This window comes from Physella acuta, unplaced genomic scaffold, assembly GCF_028476545.2.
Source record: "Physella acuta isolate Inbredline_101_S28 unplaced genomic scaffold, ASM2847654v3 ptg000566l, whole genome shotgun sequence".
Classification (NCBI taxonomy): Eukaryota; Metazoa; Mollusca; class Gastropoda; family Physidae; genus Physella; species Physella acuta.
The window spans coordinates 69,296-86,504 of NW_026732085.1; the positions used below are offsets into that span (position 1 = coordinate 69,296).

At 44.3% G+C, this 17,209-nt stretch overlaps 1 protein-coding gene, 8 non-coding genes and 1 pseudogene across 11 annotated transcripts in view; 9 read left to right on the top strand and 1 right to left on the bottom strand.

Moving 5' to 3' along the window:
* LOC131946629 (leucine-rich repeat and coiled-coil domain-containing protein 1) overlaps positions 1-17,209 on the top strand; it is a 250,854-nt gene that overhangs the window by 59,882 nt on the left and 173,763 nt on the right. The gene's annotated exons all lie outside the window — the stretch shown is intronic.
* LOC131946651 (U1 spliceosomal RNA) lies at positions 1,311-1,474 on the top strand. Its single transcript, XR_009387742.1, has one exon. It is a non-coding gene; the product is annotated as a U1 spliceosomal RNA (small nuclear RNA).
* Positions 2,420-2,583, top strand: LOC131946652 (U1 spliceosomal RNA). The gene has a single exon (XR_009387743.1). It is a non-coding gene; the product is annotated as a U1 spliceosomal RNA (small nuclear RNA).
* LOC131946653 (U1 spliceosomal RNA) lies at positions 3,529-3,692 on the top strand. The gene has a single exon (XR_009387744.1). It is a non-coding gene; the product is annotated as a U1 spliceosomal RNA (small nuclear RNA).
* On the top strand, positions 4,638-4,801 carry LOC131946655 (U1 spliceosomal RNA). The gene has a single exon (XR_009387746.1). It is a non-coding gene; the product is annotated as a U1 spliceosomal RNA (small nuclear RNA).
* LOC131946656 (U1 spliceosomal RNA) lies at positions 5,747-5,910 on the top strand. The gene has a single exon (XR_009387747.1). It is a non-coding gene; the product is annotated as a U1 spliceosomal RNA (small nuclear RNA).
* On the top strand, positions 6,856-7,019 carry LOC131946657 (U1 spliceosomal RNA). Its single transcript, XR_009387748.1, has one exon. It is a non-coding gene; the product is annotated as a U1 spliceosomal RNA (small nuclear RNA).
* Positions 7,965-8,128, top strand: LOC131946658 (U1 spliceosomal RNA). The gene has a single exon (XR_009387749.1). It is a non-coding gene; the product is annotated as a U1 spliceosomal RNA (small nuclear RNA).
* On the top strand, positions 9,074-9,237 carry LOC131946659 (U1 spliceosomal RNA). The gene has a single exon (XR_009387750.1). It is a non-coding gene; the product is annotated as a U1 spliceosomal RNA (small nuclear RNA).
* On the bottom strand, positions 16,148-16,302 carry LOC131946678 (uncharacterized; annotated as a pseudogene).

A 17,209-nucleotide genomic window follows, 5' to 3' on the forward strand; every position in this document is an offset into this window, starting at 1 on the left:
TATCCCAACCAATGGCGACATGAGTTGAGGATAACCTCCCCTGTCACAGAAGTCTTTAATTGCCCCGCACACTCGCAACACGAGGCTGTTTATCTTGACCTGGCAGTCTACGAGGCAGTTTTACCTTGGTCAGGCAGCCGTCCACATTGTCCGGCTATAGACTCTGACCGTTTGGACGTGAGAGTACTTAAGACCTGTGTGTGCCTAGCTTTCTTCAGTTGATTTAGTCTTCTAGTTTAATATTACTTGTCGCTAAGTAATTCTAGAAACTACAGCAGTGTTGTGTGGCCTGTAGCTGTTCTTAAGACAGTGTAGAAATCTGTGATAGTGTTTTTTCCTGCATTTTGTAAGTTGGGTTTTTGATATTTTATACATTAAATATTTTATTTAGTTCAACCTTGTGTTCTGCCACTTCTGAGTTCGCTGATTAAAAGGTCGTATGTAGATTGGATGAGTGTTAATTACAATAGTATCACTAGCTTCCCTAGACATTAAATTCGAGCCCTAGTGGTCGTTGTGTTAAGTGTTCATCCACTTAGGCCGTAAGGCATTTGCATATGACCCCGAAAAAAGAATCCGGGGACGTTATCCTTCTATTTGGCTGATAGATAGGTTAACGTTACAGTCCTTATATAATTGTGTTGTCTCTTCCTGAAGCGAGTTGAATTTCGTTCTTCATTCAAAAGCTTAGCAGCAGTTTGTTTTTTCTTTTGAACATTGAAAATACATAATGTATGCTCCGTCACATATCTTAACCTGTCCCCCACCCCTCCGGGTCGCCACACATCGCCAGCCCGAGGCGAGTGACTCCATTGGCCAGTTTCGGTGCCGTGATTTGCTTTTTAAAAATAGCATGACTTTTCTTGTGTGCATATTCTTTTTTTTTGTTTTGTTTAGACCTTTTGAAAATAAAAATCCAAACTTTACGGGGTGGGAATGCGATGGGCGGTCAGCTTACGCTAAAGGGAAGCCATTCATGTTAAACAGGACTGTAAGAAAGAAACGGAGACTTCCGCACTGTTGCAGCCCGTAATAATGGGAAGTAATCCAGTTGAAAAACGATGGGGTAAGGGAAGCAAGTCGGAGTACGGTAGGCTATCTTTTAGTCCCCTAACTGCCCGCCATCGCTCCTTGAAAGAGACGTATTAGTTTCTGGTATTTCCGCTGAAAAGAATCTTTTTAAACCGCTGCTGATAATTTGAAGTGTAACATGTCAAGCCACACTATAATGCTGCAATATGCATGCACAGAAACGCATTAGCTTTCTTTCATTGTCCTTTTGAAGTGGTGAGTCGGCCCCTTGATCACTCATACTTACCTGGCACAGGAGGCACCATGATCAGCAAGGCGGTCCTCCCAGGGCGAGGCCTGCACATTGCACTTCGTGTGGGTTGACCCCTGCGATCACCCCAAATGTGGGTGACTCGGGTGCGTAATTTTTTCGTAGGGGGGACTGCGTTCGCGCTATCCCCTGTCATACTCCTAATGAAATGATTGGAAAGCCACAAATAGCACCTCTGTTGTTACAATGGTCAGCGCCCGCATGCCGAATAAGAACATTGTTGGCACTGCGAAATGAGAAACTTATTGAAAGTGCACCGACCATGCTCGGGATGGATCGCAATTTTGCCGAGCGGGTTCAGCACAGCTGTTTTCGCAGCCATGTCCGCAGTGGTTATTCTACTATCGACGAGAATACATGCGTCGCTCATGGCGAAACCCTTCAGAAATAGTGTCCTTATATAAATGTGTTGTCTCTTCCTGAAGCGAGTTGAATTTCGTTCTTCATTCAAAAGCTTAGCAGCAGTTTGTTTTTTCTTTTGAACATTGAAAATACATAATGTATGCTCCGTCACATATCTTAACCTGTCCCCCACCCCTCCGGGTCGCCACACATCGCCAGCCCGAGGCGAGTGACTCCATTGGCCAGTTTCGGTGCCGTGATTTGCTTTTTAAAAATAGCATGACTTTTCTTGTGTGCATATTCTTTTTTTTGTTTTGTTTAGACCTTTTGAAAATAAAAATCCAAACTTTACGGGGTGGGAATGCGATGGGCGGTCAGCTTACGCTAAAGGGAAGCCATTCATGTTAAACAGGACTGTAAGAAAGAAACGGAGACTTCCGCACTGTTGCAGCCCGTAATAATGGGAAGTAATCCAGTTGAAAAACGATGGGGTAAGGGAAGCAAGTCGGAGTACGGTAGGCTATCTTTTAGTCCCCTAACTGCCCGCCATCGCTCCTTGAAAGAGACGTATTAGTTTCTGGTATTTCCGCTGAAAAGAATCTTTTTAAACCGCTGCTGATAATTTGAAGTGTAACATGTCAAGCCACACTATAATGCTGCAATATGCATGCACAGAAACGCATTAGCTTTCTTTCATTGTCCTTTTGAAGTGGTGAGTCGGCCCCTTGATCACTCATACTTACCTGGCACAGGAGGCACCATGATCAGCAAGGCGGTCCTCCCAGGGCGAGGCCTGCACATTGCACTTCGTGTGGGTTGACCCCTGCGATCACCCCAAATGTGGGTGACTCGGGTGCGTAATTTTTTCGTAGGGGGGACTGCGTTCGCGCTATCCCCTGTCATACTCCTAATGAAATGATTGGAAAGCCACAAATAGCACCTCTGTTGTTACAATGGTCAGCGCCCGCATGCCGAATAAGAACATTGTTGGCACTGCGAAATGAGAAACTTATTGAAAGTGCACCGACCATGCTCGGGATGGATCGCAATTTTGCCGAGCGGGTTCAGCACAGCTGTTTTCGCAGCCATGTCCGCAGTGGTTATTCTACTATCGACGAGAATACATGCGTCGCTCATGGCGAAACCCTTCAGAAATAGTGTCCTTATATAAATGTGTTGTCTCTTCCTGAAGCGAGTTGAATTTCGTTCTTCATTCAAAAGCTTAGCAGCAGTTTGTTTTTTCTTTTGAACATTGAAAATACATAATGTATGCTCCGTCACATATCTTAACCTGTCCCCCACCCCTCCGGGTCGCCACACATCGCCAGCCCGAGGCGAGTGACTCCATTGGCCAGTTTCGGTGCCGTGATTTGCTTTTTAAAAATAGCATGACTTTTCTTGTGTGCATATTCTTTTTTTTGTTTTGTTTAGACCTTTTGAAAATAAAAATCCAAACTTTACGGGGTGGGAATGCGATGGGCGGTCAGCTTACGCTAAAGGGAAGCCATTCATGTTAAACAGGACTGTAAGAAAGAAACGGAGACTTCCGCACTGTTGCAGCCCGTAATAATGGGAAGTAATCCAGTTGAAAAACGATGGGGTAAGGGAAGCAAGTCGGAGTACGGTAGGCTATCTTTTAGTCCCCTAACTGCCCGCCATCGCTCCTTGAAAGAGACGTATTAGTTTCTGGTATTTCCGCTGAAAAGAATCTTTTTAAACCGCTGCTGATAATTTGAAGTGTAACATGTCAAGCCACACTATAATGCTGCAATATGCATGCACAGAAACGCATTAGCTTTCTTTCATTGTCCTTTTGAAGTGGTGAGTCGGCCCCTTGATCACTCATACTTACCTGGCACAGGAGGCACCATGATCAGCAAGGCGGTCCTCCCAGGGCGAGGCCTGCACATTGCACTTCGTGTGGGTTGACCCCTGCGATCACCCCAAATGTGGGTGACTCGGGTGCGTAATTTTTTCGTAGGGGGGACTGCGTTCGCGCTATCCCCTGTCATACTCCTAATGAAATGATTGGAAAGCCACAAATAGCACCTCTGTTGTTACAATGGTCAGCGCCCGCATGCCGAATAAGAACATTGTTGGCACTGCGAAATGAGAAACTTATTGAAAGTGCACCGACCATGCTCGGGATGGATCGCAATTTTGCCGAGCGGGTTCAGCACAGCTGTTTTCGCAGCCATGTCCGCAGTGGTTATTCTACTATCGACGAGAATACATGCGTCGCTCATGGCGAAACCCTTCAGAAATAGTGTCCTTATATAAATGTGTTGTCTCTTCCTGAAGCGAGTTGAATTTCGTTCTTCATTCAAAAGCTTAGCAGCAGTTTGTTTTTTCTTTTGAACATTGAAAATACATAATGTATGCTCCGTCACATATCTTAACCTGTCCCCCACCCCTCCGGGTCGCCACACATCGCCAGCCCGAGGCGAGTGACTCCATTGGCCAGTTTCGGTGCCGTGATTTGCTTTTTAAAAATAGCATGACTTTTCTTGTGTGCATATTCTTTTTTTTGTTTTGTTTAGACCTTTTGAAAATAAAAATCCAAACTTTACGGGGTGGGAATGCGATGGGCGGTCAGCTTACGCTAAAGGGAAGCCATTCATGTTAAACAGGACTGTAAGAAAGAAACGGAGACTTCCGCACTGTTGCAGCCCGTAATAATGGGAAGTAATCCAGTTGAAAAACGATGGGGTAAGGGAAGCAAGTCGGAGTACGGTAGGCTATCTTTTAGTCCCCTAACTGCCCGCCATCGCTCCTTGAAAGAGACGTATTAGTTTCTGGTATTTCCGCTGAAAAGAATCTTTTTAAACCGCTGCTGATAATTTGAAGTGTAACATGTCAAGCCACACTATAATGCTGCAATATGCATGCACAGAAACGCATTAGCTTTCTTTCATTGTCCTTTTGAAGTGGTGAGTCGGCCCCTTGATCACTCATACTTACCTGGCACAGGAGGCACCATGATCAGCAAGGCGGTCCTCCCAGGGCGAGGCCTGCACATTGCACTTCGTGTGGGTTGACCCCTGCGATCACCCCAAATGTGGGTGACTCGGGTGCGTAATTTTTTCGTAGGGGGGACTGCGTTCGCGCTATCCCCTGTCATACTCCTAATGAAATGATTGGAAAGCCACAAATAGCACCTCTGTTGTTACAATGGTCAGCGCCCGCATGCCGAATAAGAACATTGTTGGCACTGCGAAATGAGAAACTTATTGAAAGTGCACCGACCATGCTCGGGATGGATCGCAATTTTGCCGAGCGGGTTCAGCACAGCTGTTTTCGCAGCCATGTCCGCAGTGGTTATTCTACTATCGACGAGAATACATGCGTCGCTCATGGCGAAACCCTTCAGAAATAGTGTCCTTATATAAATGTGTTGTCTGTTCCTGAAGCGAGTTGAATTTCGTTCTTCATTCAAAAGCTTAGCAGCAGTTTGTTTTTTGTTTTGAACATTGAAAATACATAATGTATGCTCCGTCACATATCTTAACCTGTCCCCCACCCCTCCGGGTCGCCACACATCGCCAGCCCGAGGCGAGTGACTCCATTGGCCAGTTTCGGTGCCGTGATTTGCTTTTTAAAAATAGCATGACTTTTCTTGTGTGCATATTCTTTTTTTTGTTTTGTTGAGACCTTTTGAAAATAAAAATCCAAACTTTACGGGGTGGGAATGCGATGGGCGGTCAGCTTACGCTAAAGGGAAGCCATTCATGTTAAACAGGACTGTAAGAAAGAAACGGAGACTTCCGCACTGTTGCAGCCCGTAATAATGGGAAGTAATCCAGTTGAAAAACGATGGGGTAAGGGAAGCAAGTCGGAGTACGGTAGGCTATCTTTTAGTCCCCTAACTGCCCGCCATCGCTCCTTGAAAGAGACGTATTAGTTTCTGGTATTTCCGCTGAAAAGAATCTTTTTAAACCGCTGCTGATAATTTGAAGTGTAACATGTCAAGCCACACTATAATGCTGCAATATGCATGCACAGAAACGCATTAGCTTTCTTTCATTGTCCTTTTGAAGTGGTGAGTCGGCCCCTTGATCACTCATACTTACCTGGCACAGGAGGCACCATGATCAGCAAGGCGGTCCTCCCAGGGCGAGGCCTGCACATTGCACTTCGTGTGGGTTGACCCCTGCGATCACCCCAAATGTGGGTGACTCGGGTGCGTAATTTTTTCGTAGGGGGGACTGCGTTCGCGCTATCCCCTGTCATACTCCTAATGAAATGATTGGAAAGCCACAAATAGCACCTCTGTTGTTACAATGGTCAGCGCCCGCATGCCGAATAAGAACATTGTTGGCACTGCGAAATGAGAAACTTATTGAAAGTGCACCGACCATGCTCGGGATGGATCGCAATTTTGCCGAGCGGGTTCAGCACAGCTGTTTTCGCAGCCATGTCCGCAGTGGTTATTCTACTATCGACGAGAATACATGCGTCGCTCATGGCGAAACCCTTCAGAAATAGTGTCCTTATATAAATGTGTTGTCTCTTCCTGAAGCGAGTTGAATTTCGTTCTTCATTCAAAAGCTTAGCAGCAGTTTGTTTTTTGTTTTGAACATTGAAAATACATAATGTATGCTCCGTCACATATCTTAACCTGTCCCCCACCCCTCCGGGTCGCCACACATCGCCAGCCCGAGGCGAGTGACTCCATTGGCCAGTTTCGGTGCCGTGATTTGCTTTTTAAAAATAGCATGACTTTTCTTGTGTGCATATTCTTTTTTTTGTTTTGTTTAGACCTTTTGAAAATAAAAATCCAAACTTTACGGGGTGGGAATGCGATGGGCGGTCAGCTTACGCTAAAGGGAAGCCATTCATGTTAAACAGGACTGTAAGAAAGAAACGGAGACTTCCGCACTGTTGCAGCCCGTAATAATGGGAAGTAATCCAGTTGAAAAACGATGGGGTAAGGGAAGCAAGTCGGAGTACGGTAGGCTATCTTTTAGTCCCCTAACTGCCCGCCATCGCTCCTTGAAAGAGACGTATTAGTTTCTGGTATTTCCGCTGAAAAGAATCTTTTTAAACCGCTGCTGATAATTTGAAGTGTAACATGTCAAGCCACACTATAATGCTGCAATATGCATGCACAGAAACGCATTAGCTTTCTTTCATTGTCCTTTTGAAGTGGTGAGTCGGCCCCTTGATCACTCATACTTACCTGGCACAGGAGGCACCATGATCAGCAAGGCGGTCCTCCCAGGGCGAGGCCTGCACATTGCACTTCGTGTGGGTTGACCCCTGCGATCACCCCAAATGTGGGTGACTCGGGTGCGTAATTTTTTCGTAGGGGGGACTGCGTTCGCGCTATCCCCTGTCATACTCCTAATGAAATGATTGGAAAGCCACAAATAGCACCTCTGTTGTTACAATGGTCAGCGCCCGCATGCCGAATAAGAACATTGTTGGCACTGCGAAATGAGAAACTTATTGAAAGTGCACCGACCATGCTCGGGATGGATCGCAATTTTGCCGAGCGGGTTCAGCACAGCTGTTTTCGCAGCCATGTCCGCAGTGGTTATTCTACTATCGACGAGAATACATGCGTCGCTCATGGCGAAACCCTTCAGAAATAGTGTCCTTATATAAATGTGTTGTCTCTTCCTGAAGCGAGTTGAATTTCGTTCTTCATTCAAAAGCTTAGCAGCAGTTTGTTTTTTGTTTTGAACATTGAAAATACATAATGTATGCTCCGTCACATATCTTAACCTGTCCCCCACCCCTCCGGGTCGCCACACATCGCCAGCCCGAGGCGAGTGACTCCATTGGCCAGTTTCGGTGCCGTGATTTGCTTTTTAAAAATAGCATGACTTTTCTTGTGTGCATATTCTTTTTTTTGTTTTGTTTAGACCTTTTGAAAATAAAAATCCAAACTTTACGGGGTGGGAATGCGATGGGCGGTCAGCTTACGCTAAAGGGAAGCCATTCATGTTAAACAGGACTGTAAGAAAGAAACGGAGACTTCCGCACTGTTGCAGCCCGTAATAATGGGAAGTAATCCAGTTGAAAAACGATGGGGTAAGGGAAGCAAGTCGGAGTACGGTAGGCTATCTTTTAGTCCCCTAACTGCCCGCCATCGCTCCTTGAAAGAGACGTATTAGTTTCTGGTATTTCCGCTGAAAAGAATCTTTTTAAACCGCTGCTGATAATTTGAAGTGTAACATGTCAAGCCACACTATAATGCTGCAATATGCATGCACAGAAACGCATTAGCTTTCTTTCATTGTCCTTTTGAAGTGGTGAGTCGGCCCCTTGATCACTCATACTTACCTGGCACAGGAGGCACCATGATCAGCAAGGCGGTCCTCCCAGGGCGAGGCCTGCACATTGCACTTCGTGTGGGTTGACCCCTGCGATCACCCCAAATGTGGGTGACTCGGGTGCGTAATTTTTTCGTAGGGGGGACTGCGTTCGCGCTATCCCCTGTCATACTCCTAATGAAATGATTGGAAAGCCACAAATAGCACCTCTGTTGTTACAATGGTCAGCGCCCGCATGCCGAATAAGAACATTGTTGGCACTGCGAAATGAGAAACTTATTGAAAGTGCACCGACCATGCTCGGGATGGATCGCAATTTTGCCGAGCGGGTTCAGCACAGCTGTTTTCGCAGCCATGTCCGCAGTGGTTATTCTACTATCGACGAGAATACATGCGTCGCTCATGGCGAAACCCTTCAGAAATAGTGTCCTTATATAAATGTGTTGTCTCTTCCTGAAGCGAGTTGAATTTCGTTCTTCATTCAAAAGCTTAGCAGCAGTTTGTTTTTTGTTTTGAACATTGAAAATACATAATGTATGCTCCGTCACATATCTTAACCTGTCCCCCACCCCTCCGGGTCGCCACACATCGCCAGCCCGAGGCGAGTGACTCCATTGGCCAGTTTCGGTGCCGTGATTTGCTTTTTAAAAATAGCATGACTTTTCTTGTGTGCATATTCTTTTTTTTGTTTTGTTTAGACCTTTTGAAAATAAAAATCCAAACTTTACGGGGTGGGAATGCGATGGGCGGTCAGCTTACGCTAAAGGGAAGCCATTCATGTTAAACAGGACTGTAAGAAAGAAACGGAGACTTCCGCACTGTTGCAGCCCGTAATAATGGGAAGTAATCCAGTTGAAAAACGATGGGGTAAGGGAAGCAAGTCGGAGTACGGTAGGCTATCTTTTAGTCCCCTAACTGCCCGCCATCGCTCCTTGAAAGAGACGTATTAGTTTCTGGTATTTCCGCTGAAAAGAATCTTTTTAAACCGCTGCTGATAATTTGAAGTGTAACATGTCAAGCCACACTATAATGCTGCAATATGCATGCACAGAAACGCATTAGCTTTCTTTCATTGTCCTTTTGAAGTGGTGAGTCGGCCCCTTGATCACTCATACTTACCTGGCACAGGAGGCACCATGATCAGCAAGGCGGTCCTCCCAGGGCGAGGCCTGCACATTGCACTTCGTGTGGGTTGACCCCTGCGATCACCCCAAATGTGGGTGACTCGGGTGCGTAATTTTTTCGTAGGGGGGACTGCGTTCGCGCTATCCCCTGTCATACTCCTAATGAAATGATTGGAAAGCCACAAATAGCACCTCTGTTGTTACAATGGTCAGCGCCCGCATGCCGAATAAGAACATTGTTGGCACTGCGAAATGAGAAACTTATTGAAAGTGCACCGACCATGCTCGGGATGGATCGCAATTTTGCCGAGCGGGTTCAGCACAGCTGTTTTCGCAGCCATGTCCGCAGTGGTTATTCTACTATCGACGAGAATACATGCGTCGCTCATGGCGAAACCCTTCAGAAATAGTGTCCTGTGACCTACTTAGGTCGAGTCATTTTTATTTTGACATTGTATAATTCCTTATATGGAATGATTGTGTAACACCTGGGGTTTTTCCATTGACTATTAAGGTGTTTGAGACATAGAAAATTTCCATTAAAATCTGATTGAATGATTCTGATCAGATGATTATCCCAACCAATGGCGACATGAGTTGAGGATAACCTCCCCTGTCACAGAAGTCTTTAATTGCCCCGCACACTCGCAACACGAGGCAGTTTATCTTGACCTGGCAGTCTACGAGGCAGTTTTACCTTGGTCAGGCAGCCGTCCACATTGTCCGGCTATAGACTCTGACCGTTTGAACGTGAGAGTACTTAAGACCTGTGTGTGCCTAGCTTTCTTCAGTTGATTTAGTCTTCTAGTTTAATATTACTTGTCGCTAAGTAATTCTAGAAACTACAGCAGTGTTGTGTGGCCTGTAGCTGTTCTTAAGACAGTGTAGAAATCTGTGATAGTGTTTTTTCCTGCATTTTGTAAGTTGGGTTTTTGATATTTTATACATTAAATATTTTATTTAGTTCAACCTTGTGTTCTGCCACTTCTGAGTTCGCTGATTAAAAGGTCGTATGTAGATTGGATGAGTGTTAATTACAATAGTATCACTAGCTTCCCTAGACATTAAATTCGAGCCCTAGTGGTCGTTGTGTTAAGTGTTCATCCACTTAGGCCGTAAGGCATTTGCATATGACCCCGAAAAAAGAATCCGGGGACGTTATCCTTCTATTTGGCTGATAGATAGGTTAACGTTACAAAGTGGGGGCCCGTCCGGGATTTAATCTGTCGTTCCAGTTGTTGGTTATATCAGTTGAATACTAAGGTTAGTTGGATTTAGTTGTTTTTATATCCAGTAGCGCAGTGTTCTTACGACGCGCGCTCAGGCTAGAGTATCTAGGTCAAATAAGCAGACGTGTCACGTCCTACATTTAGAGGTCAAGTACACGGCCCAACGCTGTGTATTAATTTAAAGGATCTAGGCTTGTTGTGATTTTCAAGTTAGTGTTATGGAGTCTTTTTTGGCTAATCCTACTGTTGAAGATGTAGAAAAGTTGAGTAGAAAAGTTTTGGTTAGTGTTGTTAAGGAATTGAAATTGGATTATTCTGTTACGCAGAAGTCAGAGGTGTTGAGAGATAAAATTGTTGTTCATTTCATTAATGAAGGGGTATTTGATGAAAGTTTGTTGGCTGGTGTATTACTTCGTGAGGAGAAAGTTGCTTTAGAGAAGGCATTAAAAGAACAGGAGTTAGAGGTTAAAATTGCTTTAGATAGGAGGAGGTTGGAATCAGAATTTGGTCAAGTTAGTGATGTCACTTCTCTGGTAGATCCAAAAAAGTTGTCGGTAGGGCAAGTGATTGCCAAATTTGGGAAATTAGTGCCTAAATTTGATGAAACAGATTTGGTCGTTTTCTTTAACTCGTTTGAGAGTTTAGCGAAGACATGTGAATGGCCCAAAACTTCCATTACTGCTTTATTGAGCTCTGTCCTTACTGGGAAAGCTGCAAAAACATACCAGGCACTCTCTCACGACGTTCAAAATAACTATAGTTTGGTCAAGACTGCCATTTTAAAGGCCTACGCACTGACGCCCGAGGCCTATCGGACAAAATTCCGAACACTCCGCAAGTTACCCACACAATCATATGTGGAATTTCTCTTTGAAAAGGAGAAAATATTCTCAAGGTGGCTACACTCTGAGGAAGTTTCTGAGTTTGAGAAACTCAGGTCACTTATCCTAAGGGAAGAATTCCTATCGTCCCTGCCTGAAGAGATACGACTACACATTCTGGATAACAAGATAACTGACATCCAGAAGGCTGCTGAGTCGGCTGACACCTATATGTTGGTGCATAAGAAACCACCAGTGTCAGGAAACCGCCTCAACCCCGTGCTTCCCCTTTTTGGCAGCAATCATCCTGTTGGCCAACATTTGAAGACATTAAAGTCCAGAGAGAACCCAAGATCAACTCTCAATCGTCGAGCAGCATGCCAGTTCTGCAAAAGGCCTGGTCACCATGTCAAGGACTGTTACAAACGTCTTCAGAATAACAGAGAGGTGGTGCGTACTTCCGCGCACTATGCTCTATCCCCTCAAGCAGCCAGTTCAACTATGAACTCTAGAATTCAAAAGGACTCTAACCCTAAGTGTCCGCAAGAAGGTAGTCAAGTCTCCACACATTATGTGCAGTCACATTTTGACTGTTCTCGCCACCATCCAGTTTCTTCCGAGTCTACCGATCTCGAGGGATCGAGAAAAGTTGACTTTTCATATTTTATTGCTGAAGCCATCATTAGCAAACCAGGTGATCCGTTGTCTCAGCGGAATATCACCGTCCTAAGAGACACCGGAGCGTCACAATCACTCCTTTTGAAAAGTTCAATGGACATTACACCAGAGACGAACACCGGAAGGATTTCCATTATCCAGGGAGTGGGGACAAAATCTACTGTCGTCCCTCTACACAAGTTCGCCCTGAAACATCATCTCGTCGAAGGTGAGGTCATTTTAGGTGTGATAGATAGTATTCCTGTCCCAGGAGTACACCTACTTCTAGGGAATGACCTTGCGGGAAGCAAAGTATACCCCTGTACGGTTTCAGACCCTTTGTCAACAGTTCCAGATAATGATAATGAACTGTATCCTGCATGTGCGGTGACAAGAAGCCAGACCAAACAATTGGCTGACACAACGTCTGAACCACACCCGCCGTCATCGTCAAGAAATTCGACTCTCAAACTGGAGTCTATGCTTCCAGAGAACACAAGCCTGGGCTTACCCCTGAGGATATCTCAGGAAGACATCATTAAAGCTCAACAAGTCGACGCGGAACTCAAAGCAACGGTCGAAAAATCTCTATCATCTGACGATGGAGAATATTTCTCCGAGAACGGCCTCTTCTTTCGTCGCGCTATACCAGTGAATGCCTCACCAGCCGAACCATGGTTGGGTAAAAACCAGCTGTGGGTCCCTCCACCTTATCGGCACGAAATACTTAAGCTGGCACATGACCATCCAATGTCAGCGCACCCAGGAGTCTCTAAAACGACGACGAAGATCAAAGAACTGTTCTTTTGGCCCAAAATGAGAAAAGATGTGTCGCGTTACTGTAGAAGTTGCACGAACTGTCAGTTGGCCGGAAAGCCAAACCAGACAATTCCTAAGGCCCCTTTGAGTCCGATTCCTGTATTAGAAGAACCTTTTTCTAAAATCGTCATGGACTGTGTAGGTCCCTTGCCTAAAACCAAGGCGGGCAACGAGTACCTACTTACCTTTATGTGTTCAAGTACCCGTTTTCCCGAGGCGATTCCCTTACGGAACATTAAGGCAAAGACTGTAGTCCGAGCCATGACCCGGTTCTTCACTACCTTTGGATTACCTAGAATCGTGCAAACAGATCAAGGCAGCAACTTCACCAGTCACCATTTTCAGGAAGCACTAGCCAAGCTAGGCGTTACCCACATCACCAGCTCAGCCTACCACCCTCAGTCTCAAGGCGTACTTGAGCGGTTCCACCAAACCCTCAAAACCATGCTAAGAACGTTCGCTAATAGTAACACCCAATGGGATGAGTCTGTTCCTTGGATTATTTTCGCCGCGAGGGACTGTGTCCAGGACTCTTTAGGCTACTCGCCTTTTCAACTTGTGTTTGGACATTCTGTCCGGGGTCCCCTGAAGCTGATACACGAACGTTGGACAGGTACCAGTGATCATCCAGTGGAAAACTTCGACGATTTTCACGTTCGACTGAAAGCCGTGTGCGAAATGGCTCACAAGAACTTAAGAAAGGCCCAAGTGAGAATGAAAGAACTGTATGATAAGAGTTCTTGTAAACGAACATTCAATCCAGGCGACAAAGTTCTTGTGCTAGTGCCTAATCTGGACAATGCGTTATCCTTGAGATATTGTGGACCCTTTACTGTGCATTCAAAATTAAGTGATTTGAACTATGTTGTCAATACGCCCGACAGAAGAAAGAAACAGACCGTGTATCATGTTAACTCACTGAAAAAAATATTATGATAATTGTAACAATTTTCAATCCACAGCTAAAACTACTTTACCTGTATGTTCAAATGTTTCTGATGATGTGATACATGATAAATTGAAACCCCCAAAATTGGTAAATTCTTCCTTTTTAGATAATTTGAATGTCCACCTTATGCGTTTGTCCACAGAGAAAAGCCATAAATTGTCGGAAGTTAATTCTACTGTAAAGCTTTACAGAAATCACTTTTATGCAATTTCTGTAAAGCTTCAATTACCTATTTGGGTTATCAAGTGGGAACGAACCAAGTTCGGCCCATTGAAGCTAAAGTAGATGCTATTGTAAGGTTACCACCTCCCAAAAATTGTAAAGAGATCAAAAAGTTCCTTGGGATGGCTGGTTACTATAGGCGGTTCTGTCAAAACTTTTCAGCTATTGCTGAACCTCTTACTGCATTATTGAAAAAGGGTGTTGAATTTGAATGGTCCAATAAATGTCAAGAAGCTTTTTTAACCATTAAGTCATTTTTATCGAATGCTCCTGTTATGGCTGCACCAAATTTTAGCAAGCCCTTTAAACTTGCCATTGATGCTAGCAACTTAGCCATTGGCTCAGTCCTATTTCAAGAAGACAACATGGGAATTGACCATCCCATTGCCTTTTTTTCCAGGAAGGTAAATGAGAACCAAAAGAATTATTCTACTATTGAAAAAGAAGCTTTAGCTTTGGTTTTATCATTACAACATTTTGAAGTCTATGTCTCTTCTTCAACCAATCCAGTCAGAGTGTTTTCTGACCATGATCCCCTGAAATTTACCTCTAAGTTAGGACAGACAAATCAAAGAATATTGAGATGGTGCTTATATTTCCAAAATTTTAATCTGGAAATTTCACACATTAAGGGTAGTGATAATGTTGTGGCTGATTGTTTGTCAAGGATGTAAAATCTTGTTATACACATTGATCATGTGACATGCTTTGTGGTTCATTAGGACCATAAACAGGTTTTGTTTTTTTTTTTTTTTTTTTTTTTATTTTTTTTTTCTTTTTTTTTTTTTTTTTTTTTTTTTTTTTTTTTTTTTTTTTTTTTTTCCGATACTTTATTTATACATAAACATTTACAAAACGTCTAAAATACCTATTTACCCTGGTTTCTCTTTCAAAAACCGACGAGTGACTTCGAGGAGCGAGTCCTCACATGGTGTACCTTTGTATGCTCCTTCATGCCCTCTAATGGGAGGGATACGGTACAATCTCGGCAGTCATACAGTGTTACTTCTTGATGATTTTCTGCAAAGTGCGCGTATATGTCTGTGTGGTACCCTTTGTCTACACAAAGATCACACCGTAAGAATCTATAGTGCATTCTATGTTCGTGCTTTTCCGTTTCCTCAGCTGTTCTATTTTGTTCTGGGCAGAACCTACAGCGTTTGTTGTCATGAGTAAATTTTTTACTTTTTATTATTTTTTTTCTCCTCTGTGGGGCTATCTTCCTTCTTCCTTTTGAAGCTTGCAAGAGTGGTGCCCATGTCTGAGAAAAAGAACGGAGCGTTCAATGTTAGAGCTCTTGACGTAGCTGGTTTGTCTGACTTCGACCTTGCTGCAGTTGCTTGTTTGCTTGGTGTTGATGGTGTACTTGCCGGCCTGGATGGGTTGATCGGTTTTTTGATCGTTGCTTGTTGTTTGCTTGGTGATGGTGTTGTCTGGGCGGGTAGTGCTTCTAGCTGGCTGCTTGTTGTTGGAGGTGGCTTGGCGATTGGAGTTATTTGCTGGCTGCTTGGTGTTGTTGCTGGTTGGGCGGGTGGCGCTGGTTGTTGTGCTGGGGGCTGTTTTTTGGGCGGTGTTTTCGGGTTCGGTGCTGCGTCTTCGGTTGAGGAGTGTTGCTGATTACTTGGCATGGGGCCTTGTAGAGCGGATGGAGCTGTAGATTGTGCTGGTATTTGATCATTGGGCGTTGATTCTAGGTTGAGAGTTTGACAGCGGTTGGTCCAGTGTGAAGTTGACGAGCAGGTTTGGCAGGCTTGTTTTCTGTCGTTGATGGCTATTAGGATGTTGTGTGACTTGTTTCTGTAGTTTAATTGGATGTAGTGGGGGATGTTTGCTGGATTGTCAGTGTGTATGGAGAAGCTACGGTTGGTGGTGAGAGGGATTGTGTATATGGAAGGTTCTTTGTTACTGTAGGGTTGTAGTGCTTTAATGAGTGTGCGATCGCTTAGTGTAGGTGGGACCCACCTAAGGGTTCCGTTGACTCTGTTCTTTTCGTGTAAAGTGAAGAATAGTGTGTAGGGACCGTGTGTTTTGTGTGTGTTGTGTAGGGTGGTGACGTCGAAGGCATTTGATGTGAAGAACCACGTGTCTGCACGACCATAATTGAGGAGCAGGATCTGTTGGTTGCTTATTAGTTGTCGAAGGATGTGACCTCTTAGATTGGGTTGACCTCCTGAGTTGATTGTGACTTGAATGGTGGGTGAGTCAGCCGGGAAGAGTTCTGGACAGTCCTCATCAGGTAGATCGAGTATGGCGGTGGTAGCTGAAAGGGGTTGGGCCCTGGATTTCATTAAACCCCCCGGACCGTAGTCCGGGAGGCTCCTCCCCAAGCCTCTCGGCCCAGGGGCAACATCCGAGGGCGCAACCCCTTTGTGAACGTTGACTATATTTGCATATGTCGTTGAGCTTGGCTGTGACATTGTGATGGTCGTCTGTGCAGGGTATTGGGAATAGTTTTCAACTAGCAATAACCACGCCTCGGTAAAACCTCATTGGCTATGGTACCGCCACTGCGCAAAGCAAAGATTTTATCCACAGACGCGGCCCTAAAAGTAATTTGTTAGGTAAGAGCGCTAAAGGTTTTGTTTGAGTGTCACTCATATGAAAATGAGTGGTGTGAGTTAGAATTTTTCAAAATTCCAATCCTGTTGAATATTTTGTTTATTTTCAGGTGAACCTTAATTAAAGGTGGTTTTTGATTATATGTAATCTTTTATAATAATATGTCTCATATGACTCAATTGATATTGTAGCTAGTCGTTGAAATAAAGGTCTTACCCTGGCGGGTTTACCACTTTTAATATCCTCATGGAAAAATTGTAATACCCTTTTTTGAGGGATTTTGATGTATAATTACTTTTGAAGGGTTACTCCCCTTTCACCAATTGTAAAAGTTGGAGTTACTTCCCTTTTATGTTCAGGGATATTTTCATCTGGTATTATGATTTTGATTGCCTACATTTGTAAAACATTTTTGTTATTTCATTGCCAGATTGGTTCCTTATGTATGTTCTTGTGGAACCTATCTGTCACTTCCAAAAAGGGAGGGGATGTGACCTACTTAGGTCGAGTCATTTTTATTTTGACATTGTATAATTCCTTATATGGAATGATTGTGTAACACCTGGGGTTTTTCCATTGACTATTAAGGTGTTTGAGACATAGAAAATTTCCATTAAAATCTGATTGAATGATTCTGATCAGATGATTATCCCAACCAATGGCGACATGAGTTGAGGATAACCTCCCCTGTCACAGAAGTCTTTAATTGCCCCGCACACTCGCAACACGAGGCAGTTTATCTTGACCTGGCAGTCTACGAGGCAGTTTTACCTTGGTCAGGCAGCCGTCCACATTGTCCGGCTATAGACTCTGACCGTTTGGACGTGAGAGTACTTAAGACCTGTGTGTGCCTAGCTTTCTTCAGTT